Raw genomic sequence first — 7,953 nt, forward strand, 5'->3', positions numbered from 1 at the left:
GAAAGTTTCCTTCTTGCACTAAAATAAATTTTAAAATGGGACAATATCTGATAAGAATATTATATACCGTGGTATATAGACACATCGGAATGCTCCGAAATACATTGACAATGCACAATTTATTTTATCAATAATCACACAAATCATGTTCTGCATTGAGGTCTTGAGTTTTAGAAAGAATAAAAAAAATTCCTAGACTTTAAGGTTAATTGCTCTGTCCTAAATTATATTGGTATTTAATTTTTTCGAGTCTGAAGAATAATGCCTCTTACAATGGGTGAATACTACTGTTGGTTCTTGGGAACGTTATTTTTGGATAACCCATACATTCAAACGATTCAGTGTATATATAAATGTATATTGACAAAATTGTTGTTCGTGGGGATGTAAATTTATGGATAAGGGTAACCCACAGAATCCAAGAACATTGGTCTACCACGAACAACGATAAATTTACAGTATAATGTATTCAAAATTAAATGCAACTAGGTTTCATTGAGATTGTGACCATCTCAAAGTACTCTTTTAGCAACAAACATGAAAATGTAAGGTAACTGAAATATCTTCTATGAATCACAAATATTTTGAGGCAGACTGGACTTAAAGAAAAGATGAAACATATGGAGAGCAAAAAAGAGCAAAAAGCCATAAAACAATACAAAATAGGAGCAAAGCAAACTAGGACCTCCAAAACATCAGTTTACTTTGGCATAATTCATATCAGCGTAACACCTGTTTTCTTCCCTTCATTGTCTTGGCTACTGGCATTTTTATTTAACCCCCCCCCCCCACCTAGAATGAAAAAATATCTGCTCCACTTTAATTTTGGAAGAACTTTATTTTTCTGTTTTCTTTTAACAAAAAGAAACACAAAAAATATAACGTACTAAAATAATGTACATTAATTGACTCTATATTTAGAACAATTTCCAACCACAAAAAGAAGTTTTATAGTAGGAAGAACTTTCAATATCCCCTTTGTGATGTACACTTGAATCTGCATTGACCCGCACATAAACGACATCATTCTCATTGCGCCAAACAACAACCATTCCAGTAGTTGTCCTGACATCCGGTACGTTAAAAGCGGTTGAATACATGACTCCGACTGGATTTGAGTTGACAAGTAATTCTGTTCCAATGTAATCAAATACTAGTACTACGATAGTCCATGAGAACACGTACACACCGTGACTAGGAGATGTAAATATTCCACTGTGTTGATTATAATAGTTGCCAGAATTGGTGACAACTGACCGAAAGATAGGAGTATCATCTGGTCCAGGGTGTACTTCCTTTGTTGGCATATATGCATAGAATGCTACTCCAGTACCTACAAAATACAGTATGTAGTATGCAGATCAGCAGACGACTTCACAAAGTAAGCTATTTTAGAGAAAATATTACTGTCGATAAAAGTTTTGATATCAAACCAATTATATTGTCAAGTAATTGATTTGCAACTGGTAACCAATCTTTAAGAAACAAAATAAATAGATGAATTTATATCAATGCCTTCCGATTAATATACATAAATTGACCTTACAAGGCATTGATATAACTTCATTTATTTGTTTTGTTTCTAAAAGATCGGTTACCAGTTTCAGAGCTTGAAAAGCAAGCCAAACTAACCTGTCGCTACAGCTCGTTTTGGTCTTGAAATCACCTTTTCGTTGAGTACATTTTATCGACTTCTAGATGTGATTGACTTTAATAGATCCTTTCGTTGTGGTCTGTAGAATTTGATATTCACATTTTCAATGTCTTTGTCCGAGATAAAATTACCAATTGTAAATGTAATTTATTTCCTCATGAATGTTTTGGCGCGGTTCCAAAAAAAAAAAACACGTGCAGGGCGGGACAACACCTAGAGAGAGGCAGGCTTGGAGCACGTGGATTGGCGGAATCAAAGCATGTAAATATAAGGAATAAAATTTTTCGAATTCATGAACATGATCAATGGATTGGCTTGTGTGATAATTTTATGCATAAACGCCTTCGTTTATGCAAATTATCACACAAGCCAATCCATTGATCACTTCATGAATTCGAAAAATAAGACAGTTATTCCTTAATTGAGTACATGAAGTTATTTATATCCCTATGGCCTTTTCCACTGTCTTGTTTTTCTGCATTATTCTTCACTTTATTTTTCTCTGACTTCAAAATCAGTTCCTTCTGTTCCGACACAGTTATTTCCAGACGCTCTAACTTACGTTGATTACTTTTCAGGATCTCTGCTTGTTAAAATGTCAAAACTTCCTGATCCCTGAGTCTTTTTTCGAGTTTCTTGATGTAAAACGATTGCATACGTTGGTTGGTTTTCACTATCTCTGCTTGTGAAGAGAACAAAATTTCCTGATCTTTTAGTCTTTTTTCGAGCTTCTTAATGTACAAGGTTTGCCCTTGTAGCGTTTTTTGCATCTCATACACAACATTTTCTAAATTTTGTTTGACATCAGTGGCATGCAAACCGAACACATTAACACAAGATAAAATCAAAGGAATCCAACAAACTATGGTCGTTGAGACTGAAGAAAATTTACTATCGGTATGTCGTATTGAGGAACGCCTACTTGTATGCACAAGAATACAAGAATCCTTTTAAAATGGAACAAAAACTTGATAAGAGTATTAGACACTTTGGAATGTTCTCAATTATACACTACAAAGTACACATTTCTTATCAATAAACGCAGACAGAATGTACTGCATTAAGATCTGATTTAAAAAATAAATTTAAAAAAATCATTTCTTATGATTTCTTAGCGCTATTCATGAATTAACGTGTTGTTGTACACCTCAAAGACGCTAAAGTATAAAGTCTATACTTAAAAATGTCAAAGTGTAAAATATATACATGTAAGCGCCTTGACAGGCCTATAGGAAGCAATTTCTGTTGGAGGATACAGCCATACATTTTCAGATAGGGTCATTATCAACTACCAAAATACCTTGACAAAAGGTTATTAAACGTTAACATTGGGGGAGCACATTTGTATTGTAGCTAAGTTTTCTATATCATATATTTATGGTTTCCTAGGTTTGTAACTGTCGAATGGAGAATCAGGGTATGATCACGTCCGCGATGTTCGAGCTAGATTTCACTGATATAAGCTTAAAAGGCCACTTTATTCAATATTTGCATACGAGAAAAGGTAAAGCAATGTAAGCGGATGACTTGTACTTCATTTTATAGGAAATTATTGACTAAACGACTTTTTCTTGTTTTCTTGTCTTGCACTTAGAAAATAAAATAGAGTATGTTTTGTTTTTAAATTAGTATATTATAACTTTCTTGTCTTTTTTTCTTTTTTAATCACTCTGTATTCAAATTGTAATTGATTTATAAGGATAAGCATCTTTGCTACTATAAAGGCGAAGATTTTATCCTTATATAAACAATAGCATCGTGTCGGAGCAAAGTCAAGTTAATACGAAATTAAATTCATAAACAGGCACATTTTCTGTCAGCAGAAAATTCAGTGATAAAAAAGTATTTTATCTTTTAAAGTTAACCAATTAAAATGCCACATAGAATAATTTTAACATCCCTGGTGTTAAAAGGCATTTTTCCTGTGTTATTTCGAAAAACTCTCACCTTTTTTACTCAATAGATTTGAAGCTAAAAGTCCAAGTCTCAAGCATTAGTTATTACTTCTCTATCCAATTTTAGCCTATGTTTTTTGCCGACTTACATTGCCTTGAGATACCCCTTTGATGTTTAATATTCATCTCAAGATGTTGGATTTTCTTTTCTGGAATTATTTTTTTTATCAAATTCACTTGTCCTCTCACAGTGTTATCAAGTCCTTGAAAATATGCATTTTGTTTTTTTCCTTGATTCAATTTTAAGATTGTTACGTTTTGTTAAGCCTAAAAACATCAGGATTTAGAAGTGTATAAATTATTCCACAATGAAAACACAAAAAAGCTCTCTAAAAATCAATGTACTCGTTTGAGTTATGGGGTATACATATAAAGGGCGATAATTTGTCCAAAAAAACCTGTTGGTGATTTGTATTGATAAAATCTTATCTTCGCTTAAGTTATTTATTCGATATGTGTTCTTCTGTCGAGGATACCAGTTATAAATTTTCGAAAGAAAAAGAAAATAAGATAACACTTATGAATGAAACGTTAGATAGATCATGGTTTTGTTTTACGCAGGTTAGAAAATAAAATACATATATTAAACAAACCTCTGATTTGATAATTATCATATTCTCAAATTTCTACTCTCTTTTACTTTTCATTTTGTAAACCAAAAATATTTATTTAGAAAAATAAGACATTAGAGTTTAAAATTGACGTTCATCAAATAGTCCCTTCTACAATTTCATCATGACTAGGAGTAAGGGCTAAATCCTTACAGCAAAAGTGCAGTAGGAGGTGATTGTAGCTATAAATAAGTCCTCTGAAATGTGTTTGTCTTATCGAGTCGGATCCTTAAACCAGCGTTACATTTTCAGTTGACCACTCAAAGGGATGTTTCGTTAGTCAGAAGCATTAGCAAAGAAGGAAGTTTTGTGTCATTAGTTACAGGATAACATTTTTTTGTTTCTTCGAAATGAAAATATTTGAATTTCCAAATAAAGAATATGATTAAACAAGATGTGTTTGTGAAACACTGATGCCCCTGTATGACAACATAGCGAATACTAAACTTTTCTTCAATGCAAATTAAATATGTTGGAATCTAAAGAAAGGTCTTTTCACAAGATATACAACTATGTAAAAATGAAAGTCCCAGCACCACCCGTTCAAAAGGTACGGCCAAAAAATAAGTTTTCGAAAGGTAGGTCAAAATCCAGGGTCAAGGACAAAGGGTCAAAGTTTTTAGTTTCTAAAAGAAAACAGAAACATCTTGTCACAAGGATTACATATATGAAGTATGACAGCCCTAGACATAACTGTTCAAATGTAACGATGGTTAAAAATTTTCAAATGTAGGTCGAATTCAAAGGTCAATATCAAAAGGTCAAAGTTTTTGGTATCCAGTGAATGGTCTTAACACAAAGATTAAATATGTTTAATATGAAAGCTCCAGTCCTAACCCTTCAAAAGTTATAGTCAAGGTTACTTTTTAAAAAATCGGTCAAACTCCAACGTCAAGGTTAAAGGTCAAAGTTTTTGGTATCCAATGAAAGATCTTCTCACAGGGATTACATAGTGTAAATTTACAATTTTCGTGGCGTTTGTAGAAAAAACCTTGGTTTGTAGGGACTTGATTTCGTGGATGGAGAATGTTTTAGTAGTAATGTATACTAAATTTTATATTTCGTGGTGGTCATAAATTCGTGGGTCTATCCTTGCCTCAAAAACAACGAAGAATAAACCACATGAAAATTAGTGATTTCACAGTATGTGAAGTATGAAAGCCATTTATCATTCAAAAGTTACGGCCGAGGTTAAATTTTTTTAAGTACGTTAATTTCCAAAGTCAAGGTCAAAGTCGTTGAAATCCAGTGAAAGGTCTTGTCATTAAGAATGCATATGTGAAGTATGAAAGTCTTAGAATATACCGTTCAAAAATTATAGCAAAGGATAAAGTTTTTAAAAGTAGGTCAAACTTCAAGGTAAAGGTCAAAGTTATTGGTAGCAAATGAAAGGGTTTGTCATAAAAATACATATGTGAAGTATGAAAGTCCTAGAATCTGCCGTTCAAAAGTTATGACCGAAGTAAAAGTTTGGAGTTTTTGTTTAAAAGTGGTTCAAACTTCAAGGTCAAATTTGGTGGTACCCATAGAAAGGTCTTGTCACAAGGAATAAACATTTAAAATATGAAAGTCATAGCTTCACTTAATCAAAAGTTATAGGCAATGTTAAAGTTTTTGCGGACCAACAGACAGACAGATGGACGGTCACGACAAAGACTATATACCGCCGAATCGACAACAGTGGAATAAAACCCCATATTAATCTTTTTGCCTCATTTTCAAACTTCATCTTTTGGAAATGAAACATTCTCTCTTTTAACTATTTTAAAATTATGCTAATATATAATTATGATTAAAATGTTACTGCATAGATTATTGAACAAGATAAGGTTTGTGTTATTTTTTTTCAAAGTGATATTTTGTTGAAATATATTTTCTTTTTCTTTAAATCTTAAAAGATCTGGTTTTATATCAGTTCGTTAAAAAAACAGCTAAAACAACTGCCCTTGTGTATTTCATTAAAATGTATACAAGTTCATTTTGGATACATGATTGGCGATTTTTATCAATAAATAAATAACGAAGTCCATTCAATCAATTCAAATCTAGAGCAGATCTAACACGGGCCTCAAACATAATAGAAGTAGGATCAAGTACCTCAAAGGAGTAAACATCCCCTGTCGACCGGTTACAACCACTGTATGTGTGCTCCTTGTCTTGATTGTGCAAACGGAATACTCCTAAATAATTCAGAGTGCTAACAAAACGTATATAAAAATAGTCTTTCAAAACTATCAGTCATCATAAATTTTTTAGAATACCTGGAGGACGATATATTAATTCTACGGTTAAAACAATGAATATTTTGACAAATACAAATTGTCTCAAGGTTGATGGTTTCCTACATTTTTTTGAAATTTCTAGGAATGTCTCCGTTTCCCCAATTATGAGAGGGAAGTCACGGCAGGTATGACCAGTTGAAAGGGGATGTTCAATGGTATTTTATCCCATTTCGATGTTTTCAGTGGACCATGCTTTCTCTGCTCTAAATTGATTTGGAGATAATGAGCAATATTCTTGCTCAAAAGTCCATTAAATATTACAAAATAGGAGCGGAGCAAACGCGGACCTCCAAAACATCAGAGATGGAATCAGGTGCCATTGTGAAATGAGCATCTTCCTGCCAACCGGTCACAACCATTGTGTGCTTCTTGTCATGATCGGAAAATAACGGGAAATCTGTGGACAACTCAGTGTTAAAATAATGACCTAACAATCAGTACGTCAAAAGTCAGTCGACATTTGACTTAATGAATTGTATTTGCTGACAAGATCATTGTATCGACTATAGGAACTTGCATGTGAACGAAATGATGACTCTGAACGAAACTGCTGACATTCTTGCTTCATCAACTTGTTTGTCAATAATTTGCTTCATTTAGAAATTGTTCATACGTAGAAGATATTCTTCCGTATTGAATCAACTGAGAGATGCTAACTCCGTATGCAGGTGACAAGGGTATATTCCTGGTAAGGGAAGTTGACGATTGAAATGTTTAAAAAGTCATCACGTTTAACATAAAGCGTTGTTGTTAGATAACCATTAATAACGTCTTTTCTAGAAGAGATCCAAATCCGAAACAAATATGTTAAACTTTCTGTTATCTTTTATTCCAATCTCACCGGGATATATTGTGACCACATAAAAATGGAAATGACTATAATTGTCGACTTGAGGGACACAGCAGTGTATAACAAGAAAACATTGATGTAACCATCAATTGTCGCCCGGGAAATAAATTAAGTAAACAATGGAAATGAGTCTTGATCATCAAACCGCTTCGATATGTGTGAAAAAGGCATGCGTCTAAATGATGGATACGATAGTCGAGAATACTTTGAAAACTTATAGTCGGATGAAAATCGAACAAAAACGATACTGTTTTAATCTTTATCAGTTCCTCAAGTAAATGTTGGCTGCATAATATATAAATTGAAACTAATCACATGCATAACCTATTTTCAAAAATGTATTTCACTTTAAGAATGTAAACACGAACTGTGTAAAGTACGTTTTTATAAATGCGAAAAGTAAAATTCGATGTTCTTAAAAAAAGGACCTCTCGTTTTTTCGATAGTAAATAAAAAGCAACTTTATATATTAAATATGAAAAACATATATATTTTTACAGATTCACTTTCTGGAAGTAAATATTTTGTGTATCTCGTAATTTATAAAGGGAAAGACCATTCTGATTAACAATCTTTTTAATGTTTAGAAAATCTTTAATTC

The sequence above is a fragment of the Saccostrea cucullata genome, unplaced genomic scaffold, assembly GCF_032062105.1.
Source record: "Saccostrea cucullata isolate Sc308-1 unplaced genomic scaffold, CSIRO_AGI_Scuc_v1 ctg309, whole genome shotgun sequence".
Taxonomy (NCBI): domain Eukaryota; kingdom Metazoa; phylum Mollusca; class Bivalvia; order Ostreida; family Ostreidae; genus Saccostrea; species Saccostrea cuccullata.